Source organism: Pelobates fuscus, chromosome 10 (assembly GCF_036172605.1).
Source record: "Pelobates fuscus isolate aPelFus1 chromosome 10, aPelFus1.pri, whole genome shotgun sequence".
Classification (NCBI taxonomy): domain Eukaryota; kingdom Metazoa; phylum Chordata; class Amphibia; order Anura; family Pelobatidae; genus Pelobates; species Pelobates fuscus.
The window spans coordinates 153,353,374-153,369,853 of record NC_086326.1 but is presented as its reverse complement, the minus strand read 5'-3'; the positions used below and the strand labels follow the sequence as shown (position 1 = coordinate 153,369,853).

Genomic DNA, 16,480 nt, shown 5'->3' with positions numbered 1-16,480 from the left:
TATATCTTCATAATTCATCAATGGATTCAGATTAGAAAACATTGGACACGTTCATGGGTTGCTCCAAGCTCTTAGAATCATTGATCGTAATCTACCGCTATACATAGAACTACACATGCAAACAGACTGAGGTTTCATACTGAGGGACAGATTTATCCTCTCTGCTACCCAAGGGCCAGTTTTCTCAATGCGCCCAGCACGTCATATATATGAAGCTTGTTGGGTGTGTGTGATTGGATGAATGAATAGGACTAGTTTAAGGTATGTGGTTGGTTGGATGGATGAATGTGAGTAGTTTGGGGTATGTGATTGGATGGATAAATGTGAGTAGTTTGGGGTATGTGGTTGTATGGATGAATGGAACTAGTTTGGGGTATGTGGTTGGATGGATGAATGTGAGTAGTTTGGGGTATGTGATTGGATGGATAAATGTGAGTAGTTTGGGGTATTTGATTAGATGGATGTGACTAGTTTGGGGTATTTGATTGGATGGATGGATGTGACCAGTGTGGGGTATGTGATTGGATGGATGAACGTGAGTAGTTTTGGGTATGTGATTGGATGGATGAATGTGACTAGTTTTGGGTATGTGATTAGATGGATGAATGTGAGTAGTTTGGGGTATGTGATTGGATGGATGAATGTGACTAGTTTGGGGTATGTGATTGGATGGTAGACATCTGCAATTCGTTTCGGTCCGAATATGAATTCGGAAGAATTTCGGGAAATTCGGACATTCGAAGTGCCGAATTGCCGAGGTCCCGAAGTGCCGAAATTGCCGAAGTGTCAAAGTGCCGAAGTTCCAAAGCACAGTATTGCCTAAGTACTAATATACCCAGTGAAAGAAGAAGAATGTTACATTGTAAACAATTTTAAATAAAAAGTATACAAACATAGCCAGGATTCAGCTGTAAGCATTTGCAACACTTACAACAATCAAGTAACATACATTCATATAAAATATAAGTTACTTAGCCAGTCAGTGTAATGACAGGAATGAATAAGTAGATAACTCCCTAATTCCCACGGTATTAGGGAGCTATCTACTAAAAGTCTGAAAGACCTAAATTGGTCTTTCAGCCAAATTTACTAATACTAAGTAAAGATTACTTAGTATTAGTAAATTATGCCCCTACTCGCTATACTGCGAATAGGGGCATGTCTATTAAACAGTGAGCGGCCTGTGGCCCTAATGTCAAATAATGGGGGGGGACCTATTGTCCTTCCCCCGGGCCCCAACCCCTGAGCGGCGGGTGGGAGCCCTAAATCAGAATAAGGGGGGACCTAATGTCCTCCTCCCTGGCCCCCACCCCTGAGCGTTGGGTGGGGGCCCTAATGTAAAATAATGGGAGGACCTATTGTCCTCCCCCTGGGCCCCCACCCCTGAGCGGTGGGTGGGGGCCCTAAATCAGAATAAGGGGGGACCTAATGTCCTCCCCCTGGCCCCCACCCCTGAGCAGTGGGTGGGGGCCCTAATAATAAGGGGGGGGACCTAATATCCTCCCCCCTGGCCCCCACCCCTGAGTGGTGGGTGGGGGCCCTACAGTAAAATAAGGGGTGGGAACCTATTGCCATACAACCCCCCACCAGTCAGAATTACCGTACAGCCAGACCCCAAACTTCTTCCATTCGTCCATCCAATCACATACCCCAAACTGCTCATATTCATCCATCCAATCACATACCTCAAACTAGTCACATTCGTCCATCCAATCACATACCCCAAACTACTCACATTCATCCATCCAATCACATACCTCAAACTAGTCACATTCATCCATCCAATCACATACCTCAAACTACTCACATTCATCCATCCAATCACATACCCCAAACTAGTCACATTCATCCATCCAATCACATACCTCAAACTACTCACATTCGTCCATGCAATTGCATACCCCAAACTACTCACATTCATCCATCCAGTAGGCTCAGGAGTGGGGGCCGGGGGGCAATAGGTCCCTCCTTTAGTTTAAAATGCCCCACTCGTCGCGGGTGGGAGCTCGGGAGGGGGAACCCTATTTTTTTTTTAACAGTGGGCAGCCACAGGCTGCTCACTGTTTAATAGACATGCCCCTACTTGCAGTATAGCGAGTAGGGGCAAAATTTACTAATACTAAGTAATATTAAGTAGTATTAGTATATTTGGCTGGAAGACCAATTTAGGTCTTTCAGCCTTTTGGTAGATAACTCCCTAATACCGTGGGAATTAGGGAGTTATCTACTAAGCGGCTGCAATAGAAGTCCCAAGGTGCCGAAGTCCCGAATTTCCGAAATGCCGAAATTTCGAAGTGTCAAAGTGCCGAAGTTGCAGAATTTACGAAGTGCCGAAGTTGCCAAAGTTCCGAAGTCTTGAAGTGCCGAATTGCGAAAATCCTGAATTTCGGAATGCCGAACCAAACCGAAAATTTTCCCCATGTACATGCCTATTGGATGGATGAATGTGAGTAGTTTGAGGTATGTGATTGGATGGATGAATGTGAGTAGTTTGGGGTATGTGATTGGATGGATGAATGTGAGTAGTTTGAGGAATGTGATTGGATGGATAAATGTGACTAGTTTGGGGTATGTGATTGGATGGATGAATGTGAGTAGTTTGAGGTATGTGATTGGATGGATAAATGTGACTAGTTTGAGGTATGTGATTGGATGGATGAATGTGACTAGTTTGGGGTATGTTGGATGGATGAATGTGACTAGTTTGAGGTATGTGATTGGATGGATGAATGTGAGTAGTTTGGGGTATGTGATTGGATGGACGAATGGAAGAAGTTTGGGGTCTGGCTGTACGGTAATTCTGACTGGTGGGGGGTTGTATGGCAATAAGTGTAAGGTGGGTGGGTGTAGGTGACATGTGTAAATGTTACAGGGTGAGTGGGTGTGACTGGAAAGTAAGATGGGACTGGTTTGAAGTATGTGATTGGATGGATGAATCGGACTAGTTTGGGGGTATGACTGTACGGTAATTCTGGCTGGTGGGGGGTTGTATGGCAATAAGTGCAAGGTGGGTGGGTGTAGGTGACGTGTGTGAATGTGACAGGTTGAGTGGGTTTGACTGGGAGGTAAGATGGGAGGGTAGGGGTATATGTTCAGTTCAGAGTGTCATGACCATGAGCAGGTCAGAGAGGAGACTTGTGCCAGGATTGACTTCAGGTACTTTATTTGTGCTCTTAGACATAGTATGAACAGGATCCCCTATAATAGAATAGAAATTATAGGAAAGAGAGAAAACAGGAATAAAGGGATTTAGGCAACATGCCCTAAATAAATTATAAACAGGAATGAAAGTAAATAACAACCTATAGATAAAAGTATAGGTTAACCCCTTAAGGACCGGCCTGTTTTTGCGAAGTTGTACGTTAAGGACCAGGGCTCTTTTAACACGTTTGTGGTGTTTGTGTTTAGCTGTAATTTTCCTCTCATTTACTGTCCCCATACAAGTTATATATTGGGTTTTTTTTAGGACAAAAAGGGTTTTCTTTACATCCCATTATTTGTATTATGTCATATACCGTGTTTCTCCGAAAATAAGACCGGGTCTTATATTAATTTTAGTCACACAAAACACACTAGGGCTTATTTTCAGGGTAGGGCTTATTTATTTACGGTACCGGTATGTACATTGAACCCGCCCTTTAATGAATCCACCCCCCTCTAATTAATCCACCCCTCCTTTAATTAATCCACCCCCCCTCTTTAATAAATCCACCCCCTCTAATTAATCCACCCCCTTTAATTAATCCACCCTCCCTTTAATTAATTCACCCCCCTTTAATTATTTCACCCCCCTTTAATTAATTCACCCCCCTTTAATTAATTCACCCCCCCCCCTTTAATTAATTAAGTCCCAGACATAAAATACCGGTATCTACTCACAGTTCAAAGAGTCCGACCACTGGGTGCCTCACCGCCCGGAATGGATCCTTCCGCTGAAGATCCGTGAAGGCAGACTGACGGCGCTGCGCACGTCATCACGCTGCGCGATGCCACGGCCCGCAACGCTCCTCCCCCTCCTCCTCATAGAAGAAGGAAGTCCCGCCGGGCCGCAAAGGTAAAATGCCTAGGTCTTATTTTCGGGGTAGGTCTTATTTTCGGGGAAACACGGTAATTTACTTTAAAAAAAATAATAAAATATGGTGAAAAGTTAAAAAAAAAAAAACATGGTTTTTGACTTTTGCTTGAAAAATCTTTTACTTACCCACGAAAGCTAATGGAAAAAACTGCTAAATTGATTAATTATTTTGTCCTGAGTTTAAAAATACCCAGTGTTTACATGCTTTTTTGCTTTTTTTTTGCAAGTTATAGGGCTATAAGTACAAATAGGATATTGCGGTTTCAAAATATATATTTTTGAAATGTATCAATAGTGACATTGTAACACTATTATCTGTCATAAATCCCCGAATCACCCCCCACATGTACATATTTATTTTCAAAGTAGACAACCCAGGGTATTCAATATGGGGTATGTCCAGTCTTTTTTAGTAGCCACTTAGTCACAAACACTGGCCAAAGTAAATACTAAATTGAACGCTAATTTTGGCCAGTGTTTGTGACTAAGTGGCTACTAAAAAAGACTGGACATACCCCATTTCCAATACATTGGGTTGTCTACTTTAAAAATAAATATGTACATGTGGGGGGTGATTCGGGGATTTATGACAGATAATAGTGTTACAATGTCACATACAATTTTCAATGTAAAAATATTTGACCATTATATTTGACCCTGTAACTTTCAAAAACGCTATAAAACCTGTACATTGGGGTACTGTTATACTCGGGAGTCTTTGCTGAACACAAATATTAGTGTTTCAAAACATTAAAACCTATCACAACAATTATATCATCAGTATTACTGTCATTATATCTGTCATACTATATGTGACATTATCTCACACATTACGTGATATGATCCTTTATTGGCTGAGTATTACTGTCATTATATCCGTCATACTATATGTAACATTATCTCACACATTACGTGATATGATCCTTTATTGGCTGAGTATTACTGTCATTATATCCGTCATACTATATGTAACATTATCTCACACATTACATGATATGATCCTTTATTGGCTCAGTATTACTGTCATTATATCCATCATACTATATGTAACATTATCTCACACATTACGTGATATGATCCTTTATTGGCTGAGCTCAGTATTACTGTCATTATATCCGTCATACTATATGTGACATTATCTCACACATTACAATAGTGACATTGTAACACTATTATCTGTCATAAATCCCCGAATCACCCCCCACATGTACATATTTATTTTTAAAGTAGACAACCCAGGGTATTCAATATGGGGTATGTCCAGTCTTTTTTAGTAGCCACTTAGTCACAAACACTGGCCAAAGTAAATACTAAATTGAACGCTAATTTTGGCCAGTGTTTGTGACTAAGTGGCTACTAAAAAAGACTGGACATACCCCATTTCCAATACATTGGGTTGTCTACTTTAAAAATAAATATGTACATGTGGGGGGTGATTCGGGGATTTATGACAGATAATAGTGTTACAATGTCACATACAATTTTCAATGTAAAAATATTTGACCATTATATTTGACCCTGTAACTTTCAAAAACGCTATAAAACCTGTACATTGGGGTACTGTTATACTCGGGAGTCTTTGCTGAACACAAATATTAGTGTTTCAAAACATTAAAACCTATCACAACAATTATATCATCAGTATTACTGTCATTATATCTGTCATACTATATGTGACATTATCTCACACATTACGTGATATGATCCTTTATTGGCTGAGTATTACTGTCATTATATCCGTCATACTATATGTAACATTATCTCACACATTACGTGATATGATCCTTTATTGGCTGAGTATTACTGTCATTATATCCGTCATACTATATGTAACATTATCTCACACATTACATGATATGATCCTTTATTGGCTCAGTATTACTGTCATTATATCCATCATACTATATGTAACATTATCTCACACATTACGTGATATGATCCTTTATTGGCTGAGCTCAGTATTACTGTCATTATATCCGTCATACTATATGTGACATTATCTCACACATTACAATAGTGACATTGTAACACTATTATCTGTCATAAATCCCCGAATCACCCCCCACATGTACATATTTATTTTTAAAGTAGACAACCCAGGGTATTCAATATGGGGTATGTCCAGTCTTTTTTAGTAGCCACTTAGTCACAAACACTGGCCAAAGTAAATACTAAATTGAACGCTAATTTTGGCCAGTGTTTGTGACTAAGTGGCTACTAAAAAAGACTGGACATACCCCATTTCCAATACATTGGGTTGTCTACTTTAAAAATAAATATGTACATGTGGGGGGTGATTCGGGGATTTATGACAGATAATAGTGTTACAATGTCACATACAATTTTCAATGTAAAAATATTTGACCATTATATTTGACCCTGTAACTTTCAAAAACGCTATAAAACCTGTACATTGGGGTACTGTTATACTCGGGAGTCTTTGCTGAACACAAATATTAGTGTTTCAAAACATTAAAACCTATCACAACAATTATATCATCAGTATTACTGTCATTATATCTGTCATACTATATGTGACATTATCTCACACATTACGTGATATGATCCTTTATTGGCTGAGTATTACTGTCATTATATCCGTCATACTATATGTGACATTATCTCACACATTACATGATATGATCCTTTATTGGCTGAGTATTACTGTCATTATATCCGTCATACTATATGTGACATTATCTCACACATAACATAATATGATCCTTTATTGGCTGAGCTCAGTATTACTGTCATTATATCCGTCATACTATATGTGACATTATCTCACACATTACATGATATGATCCTTTATTGGCTGAGTATTACTGTCATTATATCCGTCATACTATATGTGACATTATCTCACACATTACATGATATGATCCTTTATTGGCTCAGTATTACTGTCATTATATCCGTCATACTATATGTGACATTATCTCACACATTACATGATATGATCCTTTATTGGCTGAGTATTACTGTCATTATATCCGTCATACTATATGTGACGTTATCTCACACATTACGTGATATGATCCTTTATTGGCTGATTATTACTGTCATTATATCCGTCATACTATATGTGACATTATCTCACACATTACGTGATATGATCCTTTATTGGCTGAGTATTACTGTCATTATATCCGTAATACTATATGTGACGTTATCTCACACATTACATGATATGATCCTTTATTGGCTCAGTATTACTATCATTATATCCGTCATACTATATGTGACATTATCTCACACATTACATGATATGATCCTTTATTGGCTGAGCTCAGTATTACTGTCATTATATCTGTCATACTATATGTGACGTTATCTCACACATTACATGATATGATCCTTTATTGGCTGAGTATTACTGTCATTATATCCGTCATACTATATGTGACATTATCTCACACATTACATGATATGATCCTTTATTGGCTGAGTATTACTGTCATTATATCCGTCATACTATATGTGACATTATCTCACACATTACATGATATGATCTTTTATTGGCTGAGTATTACTGTCATTATATCCGTCATACTATATGTGACGTTATCTCACACATTACATGATATGATCCTTTATTGGCTGAGTATTACTGTCATTATATCCGTCACACTATATGTGACATTATCTCACACATTACATGATATGATCCTTTATTGGCTGAGTATTACTGTCATTATATCCGTCATACTATATGTGACGTTATCTCACACATTACATGATATGATCCTTTATTGGCTGAGTATTACTGTCATTATATCCGTCATACTATATGTGACATTATCTCACACATTACGTGATATGATCCTTTATTGGCTGAGTATTACTGTCATTATATCTGTCATACTATATGTGACATTATCTCACACATTACGTGATATGATCCTTTATTGGCTCAGTATTACTGTCATTATATCCGTCATACTATATGTGACATTATCTCACACATTACATGATATGATCCTTTATTGGCTGAGTATTACTGTCATTATATCCGTCATACTATATGTGACGTTATCTCACACATTACATGATATGATCCTTTATTGGCTGAGTATTACTGTCATTATATCCGTCATACTATATGTGACATGTGGCGAAACCAACTTCGCCACTGTGAACTGGAGAAGCCTGGTTGCCCGCCTGCTGCCTTTGGACTATGGACCAGACTTTATGGGAATGTGATACCCCAGATAGCTATACCATGGAGCCAATTCATATAATGAAAGACTATGGGAAAGACTTTAGCTCCATGGCAATTGTACTGTGTGAATAGGATCTGCGCGCTATTCGGTAGTTTTGTGCGCTCAGATCCCAGCTATCTGGGGATATGTGAAATGTCTGTGTGTTATGGTTAAAAAGTAACTTTCTGTATTTTAAAGTGTTTTATGTCTTTCTGTAACCATATGGTTAATGGAGTCTGTCTCTGTGCTGGAGATAATTAGATTACTTCTCCAGCACAGAGAAGGCTCTGTAAAAAAACAGTCTGAGCTGGGAAGCTAGGGGTTTTAAAAGACACTTTACTAACTTTTGAACCCCTGGTCTGATCCATGCCATTTTTTAATATGTTGTTCCCCTGAATGGATTGATTGTGGATTTGTATTTTTATGTGAATGTGATGTATGGTTTTAGAGTTATGAAAGTTGTGTAAAAGTATATTTTAAACTGTATGCATAATGGGATTATGTGTCACACTAAGGGGAGGGGATGTGTGGGAGGTAACATCTATGTCATTGGTTCTTTTATGCCTCCCCCTGGGTGTGGCCTGTATGTGTGAGTTGGAAATAAAAGCCAGGCTGGATGAGCCAGTCCTCAGTTCCTGTTTAACCCTCAAAATGAAGTGTCGTCTCGTTCTTGGGGGGAATTGGATTGTAAGCTGACTGCCAGGAGTGTAAGCGGATTGTATGCTTTTCTTGTTCAGCTGTTCCAGTTCGGAGTGTTATCTTGTATCCAGTTCGGGAGTTTGGTGTTCTGCAGTAGCTGTGCCTGTCTCTCAAAAAGGGGATTATCGCCTAAACGGATTTTATCCTCTTGTAAGTGAAACGGTCCGTTACAATTGGTGGCAGCGGTGGGATCGTTCCTACAACCAGAAGGACAGCTACAGGTAACACCATCCCCTGGATTTACAAAGTGAGGGCAACGCCAGTACCCGTACAGCGTCCCCACCAGCAGTCATGTTCTATCGATATGAAGGCGTAGATTTTGATACTGAGGTACTGAGAAGAATAGCCAAATATGGCCCGAATCCCCGGAAGGAGATTGTTGATGCAGCTGTGCAGCAACTGCTTCAAGAGAACCAGAGGTCACGTGATCTTGAGTACGATTTCATCCTGTTAATGCTGAGACATGGTCAAGGAGATGAGGTAGCCGATATCCTCCTCCAACACAAACCAGAGAAACCCAAAGTAGAGGACTGCATGGAGTGGTACTGGAAAGGCCCCCAGCAGGCAGGTGGAGATGGGACCGAGGTCTCTCTACCGGCCCTACAGGGATGCTGGGCAGTCGGCCCAGATCCCCAGCGGCAGTGTGTGTCCCAGGGAGCAGAAGGTGCAGTCCTTCCTCTACAGCGGCAGTGTGTACCCCAGGGAGCTGATGGTGTCGTCCATCCTCCCCAGTGGCAGTGTGTAACCCAGGGAGCTGCTGGTGTAGCCCATCCTCCAAAGCGGCAGTGTGTAGCCCAGGGAGCAGAAGGTGCCGTCCTTCCTCCCCAGCGGCAGTGTGTACCCCAGGGAGTTGATGGTGTCGTCCGTCCTCCCCAGCGGCAGTGTGTACCCCAGGGAGCTGATGGTGTCGTCCATCCTCCCCAGCGGCAGGCTGAGTTACAGGGGGCAGAGGTAGTTGTTCCTGCCCCCCAGCAGCAAAGTGATATGCCAAGAAGGCAGTGTGAAGTGAAGGGAGTGGAGAGCAGCGTCCTCCCTCCCCAGCGGCAGTGTGTACCCCTGGGAGCTGATGGTGTCATCCATCCTCCCCAGCGGCAGTATGTGTCCCAGGGAGCAGAAGGTGCAGTCCTTCCTCCCCAGCGGCAGTGTGTACCCCAGGGAGCTGATGGTGTCGTCCATCCTCCCCAGCGGCAGGCTGAGTTACAGGGGGCACAGGTAGTTGTTCCTGCCCCCCAGCAGCAAAGTGATATGCCAAGAAGGCAGTGTGAACTGAAGGGAGCGGAGAGCAGCGTCCTCCCTCCCCAGCGGCAGTGTGTGTCCCAGGGAGCAGAAGGTATCGTCCTTCCTCCCCAGCGGCAGTGTGTACCCCAGGGAGCTGATGGTGTCGTCCGTCCTCCCCAGCGGCAGTGTGTAACCCAGGGAGCAGAGACAGTCAGTCTCGCACCCCAGCAGCAAGACAAGAGAATGAAAGGGGAGACAGCTGGTCTCCCTTTCCACCAGCAGAGAGAGTGGCAGGGAGAGGAGCCTGCTAACCCCTCTCCCCAGCGGCAGTTTACCGTCCAGAGAGAGGAGCTTGTTACACCCTCTCTCCAGCGGCAGCCTAACCCACCAAGGGGAGATGTTAAGCCCCACATCTGTGCAGATGGGACCGTAGTCTCTGCACTTACAGCACCAGGGGTAGGGACGGTCGGTCCTGTCCCCCAGCCACAGAGCGATATATCCAAAGGGGAGACAGTCGGTCTCCAGCAACCAGGCTCCAACCAGACTACTCCCGTGGTAGTGCTGGCAACAGGACAGAGTACCGCTGGTCTCTGCCCCCTCAGCAACCCACCAAGGCAGCCTACCAGTCCCCCACAAAGCCGTGGTGAGGCACCTGAACCTGGACAAAATTCTCCCTCACCCAGGTGTAGTAACTGTTTATTGTGGGTGGGCTGCTCTGCTGTTTCTGTTTTGTGGGTGGGTTGCTGGACTAACCAGGGCACTGACCGGCAGGAGGTCAGGTACCCTGTTAGTCTAATTGGTAAAGGGGAGAATTGTGGCGAAACCAACTTCGCCACTGTGAACTGGAGAAGCCTGGTTGCCCGCCTGCTGCCTTTGGACTATGGACCAGACTTTATGGGAATGTGATACCCCAGATAGCTATACCATGGAGCCAATTCATATAATGAAAGACTATGGGAAAGACTTTAGCTCCATGGCAATTGTACTGTGTGAATAGGATCTGCGCGCTATTCGGTAGTATTGTGCGCTCAGATCCCAGCTATCTGGGGATATGTGAAATGTCTGTGTGTTATGGTTAAAAAGTAACTTTCTGTATTTTAAAGTGTTTTATGTCTTTCTGTAACCATGTGGTTAATGGAGTCTGTCTCTGTGCTGGAGATAATTAGATTACTTCTCCAGCACAGAGAAGGCTCTGTAAAAAACAGTCTGAGCTGGGAAGCTAGGGGTTTTAAAAGACACTTTACTAACTTTTGAACCCCTGGTCTGATCCATGCCATTTTTTAATATGTTGTTCCCCTGAATGGATTGATTGTGGATTTGTATTTTTATGTGAATGTGATGTATGGTTTTAGAGTTATGAAAGTTGTGTAAAAGTATATTTTAAACTGTATGCATAATGGGATTATGTGTCACACTAAGGGGAGGGGATGTGTGGGAGGTAACATCTATGTCATTGGTTCTTTTATGCCTCCCCCTGGGTGTGGCCTGTATGTGTGAGTTGGAAATAAAAGCCAGGCTGGATGAGCCAGTCCTCAGTTCCTGTTTAACCCTCAAAATGAAGTGTCGTCTCGTTCTTGGGGGGAATTGGATTGTAAGCTGACTGCCAGGAGTGTAAGCGGATTGTATGCTTTTCTTGTTCAGCTGTTCCAGTTCGGAGTGTTATCTTGTATCCAGTTCGGGAGTTTGGTGTTCTGCAGTAGCTGTGCCTGTCTCTCAAAAAGGGGATTATCGCCTAAACGGATTTTATCCTCTTGTAAGTGAAACGGTCCGTTACATGACATTATCTCACACATTACGTGATATGATCCTTTATTGGCTGAGTATTACTGTCATTATATCTGTCATACTATATGTGACATTATCTCACACATTACGTGATATGATCCTTTATTGGCTCAGTATTACTGTCATTATATCCGTCATACTATATGTGACATTATCTCACACATTACGTGATATGATCCTTTATTGGCTGAGTATTACTGTCATTATATCCGTCATACTATATGTGACATTATCTCACACATTACATGATATGATCCTTTATTGGCTGAGTATTACTGTCATTATATCCGTCATACTATATGTGACGTTATCTCACACATTACATGATATGATCCTTTATTGGCTCAGTATTACTGTCATTATATCCGTCATACTATATGTGACATTATCTCACACATTACATGAAATGATCCTTTATTGGCTGAGTATTACTGTCATTATATCCGTCATACTATATGTAACGTTATCTCACACATTACATGATATGATCCTTTATTGGCTGAGTATTACTGTCATTATATCTGTCATACTATATGTGACGTTATCCCACACATTACATGATATGATCCTTTATTGGCTGAGTATTACTGTCATTATATCCGTCATGCTATATGTGATATTATCTCACACATTACATGATATGATCCTTTATTGGCTGAGTATTACTGTCATTATATCCGTCATACTATATGTGACATTATCTCACACATTACGTGATATGATCCTTTATTGGCTGAGTATTACTGTCATTATATCCGTCATACTATATGTAACATTATCTCACACTTTACATGATATGTTCCTTTATTGGCTGAGTATTACTGTCATTATATCTGTCATACTATATGTGACATTATCTCACACATTACGTGATATGATCCTTTATTGGCTCAGTATTACTGTCATTATATCCGTCATACTATATGTGACATTATCTCACACATTACATGAAATGATCCTTTATTGGCTGAGTATTACTGTCATTATATCTGTCATACTATATTTGACGTTATCCCACACATTACATGATATGATCCTTTATTGGCTGAGTATTACTGTCATTATATCGGTCATGCTATATGTGATATTATCTCACACATTACATGATATGATCCTTTATTGGCTGAGTATTACTGTCATTATATCCGTCATACTATATGTGACATTATCTCACACATTACGTGATATGATCCTTTATTGGCTCGGTATTACTGTCATTATATCTGTCATACTATATGTGACATTATCTCACACATTACATGATATGATCCTTTATTGGCTCAGTATTACTGTCATTATATCCGTCATACTATATGTGACGTTATCTCACACATTACATGATATGATCCTTTATTGGCTGAGCTCAGTATTACTGTCATTATATCCGTCATACTATATGTGGCATTATCTCACACATTACATGATATGATCCTTTATTGGCTGAGTATTACTGTCATTATATCCGTCATACTATATGTAACATTATCTCACACATTACGTGATATGATCCTTTATTGGCTCAGTATTACTGTCATTATATCCGTCATACTATATGTGACATTATCTCACACATTACATGATATGATCCTTTATTGGCTGAATATTACTGTCATTATATCCGTCATACTATATGTGACGTTATCTCACACATTACATGATATGATCCTTTATTGGCTCAGTATTACTGTCATTATATCCGTCATTCTATATGTGACATTATCTCACACATTATGTGATATAATCCTTTATTGGCTCAGTATTACTGTCATTATATCGGTCATACTATATGGGACATTATCTCACACATTACATGATATGATCCTTTATTGGCTGAGTATTACTGTCATTATATCCGTCATACTATATGTGACATTATCTCACACATTACATGATATGATCCTTTATTGGCTCAGTATTACTGTCATTATATCCGTCATACTATATGTGACATTATCTCACACATTACATGATATGATCCTTTATTGGCTCAGTATTACTGTCATTATATCTGTCATACTATATGTGACATTATCTCACACATTACGTGATATGATCCTTTATTGGCTGAGTATTACTGTCATTATATCCGTCATACTATATGTGACATTATCTCACACATTACGTGATATGATCCTTTATTGGCTGAGTATTACTGTCATTATATCTGTCATACTATATGTGACATTATCTCACACATTACATGATATGATCCTTTATTGGCTGAGTATTACTGTCATTATATCCGTCATACTATATGTGACGTTATCTCACACATTACGTGATATGATCCTTTATTGGCTGATTATTACTGTCATTATATCTGTCATACTATATGTGACGTTATCTCACACATTATGTGATATGATCCTTTATTGGCTGAGTATTACTGTCATTATATCCGTCATACTATATGTGACATTATCTCACACATTACATGATATGATCCTTTATTGGCTGAGTATTACTGTCATTATATCCGTCATACTATATGTGACATTATCTCACACATTACTGATACCGGAGAAACTGACGGAAGCCAAGCACAGAGAGATGGACACAGGTTTCTTCAGGAAGGAAGAGATTCTTTATTGGATCACCGATCGGGACTCAGAGGGACTAACGTCACCAAAATACAGCAAGTTCTGAGCCCCGGACAATAGTGCAGGCTCCTTATATAGGCACATAACTCCTCCCATATTAAGCTCCACCCGCACATTCTCTTAACCAATCAACACAAATAAGAATTAACTTCCTGTTTGACCGCATGGCTTGTCCAGCACAATGGAGGAGGGGGAATACTATATCCTGTATTCTTGCACATGCTCCGTACACTACTGATCGTATCTTGCCTCGTGCAACCAACTGATCGATACGTCAGCATATGCACGTACACATGCCACGTGGTAATCTCGGCCTACTAAATTTATTTTTACCGAGATTCCACCACATTCCCCCCTTTGATGCCTCTTGATATTTTACAATTACTTGAGGCATCACTTAACCTTGGTTTGCATACACCGCAAGTTACCTTGAACCAGACCAGACTTATCTTATGATGTGAATCTTTTAACACTCATCTTCCTGCATTGGTTCTCCCTGATCTAAAGCCTTATACTTATAAATCGCCATTATCTGTGCAGCAGCCTTCCTCTCTGCTATACTTCCTATCAGGCTTTGCACAGACCTAACTACTAAGGGTATAAGACACGGCAGGAGTAGACACAACATTAAAATCAGTAGGACTCCACCTACCACTGCCTTAAGCCCTCCAAACCACTCGTACCAGCTACCAAACCAACTACTTGGATTATACCCTTTCCATACCTGAGTAGGCACATGCGCTAGTTTAACCATATGGCTAGTAAGCTCAGCTATTGCTTGCCCTTCGTCATCTATTTGAAGACAGCAATTGCTCAGGTTAAACTTCCCACATACACCTCCCTCTACTGCCAAAAGGTAATCCAAGGCTAATCTATTTTGGTAGACTGCTGTCCTCATCCTGGTGTTATGCTTCGCTAGAAGATTGAGCGCTTGTGATGTCTCATTTGTGATAATCTCAACCACCGCCTGTAATCTTATAATACGGTTGAGCATATAAATAGGGGTTCTATAACCAAAGGTACCATCTTCTGCCCACGTGGCTGGCCCATAATAATCTATAATACGCTGGGGAGGCCATTCATTATCTTCCCAGGTGCCTATCTCTATGGGTCCCCTTTTCTTCCTATGATTCACATCATACACTTTAACACCTAAAGTCTCACCTGTTTCAATCGGTAACAAGAAGAAGGATGGTTTGAGCATACCCAACACACATGCCCCTTCCCAGTCCTGTGGCAACTCCGAATAGGCTTTCTTACCACAGATCCGGTACAAATTTGCTGGGGCTCTCCAGGTAGATGTGATGGATAAATCAAACCACACATCCTTTAAATTGGCGTATCTAGCAAACGGGTTAGATGGTTCTGAGACATTTGAAGCCGACCACCAAGTTGTATTCTTTGTATCATCATCATAAGCTTTTTGCCCTAGACAAGTTAATTCTCCTACAGAAGTATTATACATTATTCCTTTTCTTGCTATGCAAACATAACCTATGATGGAGGTCTTTAATCTCCACTCAGATTTACCTCTAACACTCATATGATAATCGGCTTGTGTAGATATTAGTTGGTCAACTGCCTCAGAACCGGACATTACCTCCTTTGCTTCCCAAGGCCATTGGTCTCCCATGTTAGTACCTCCACACACATAGCAGTTGGTAACATTAAGACTACCGGCAATACTTTCGGCTAAATCGATGAACAGGTTTTTGGCATTATGGGGGATCTTATTATCTATACTCATCTCTTCATAAAAGGAATGGTATACTTGATGAGTTTGGGAGGATACCGTATCAGTCTCTATCCCTATAAACAATAATGTCCCAGGATCTAAACCCGTCCCGTATATCTGAAACCCAAATAAATTGCCATATTTGTCTAAGAACTTATCGGGGTTA

General features: G+C 40.8%; 1 protein-coding gene across 2 annotated transcripts in view; it reads right to left on the bottom strand.

The window, feature by feature from the left end:
• The window catches only part of LOC134575162 (zinc finger protein 250-like), a 752,315-nt gene that overhangs the window by 314,833 nt on the left and 421,002 nt on the right, over positions 1-16,480 (bottom strand). The gene's annotated exons all lie outside the window — the stretch shown is intronic.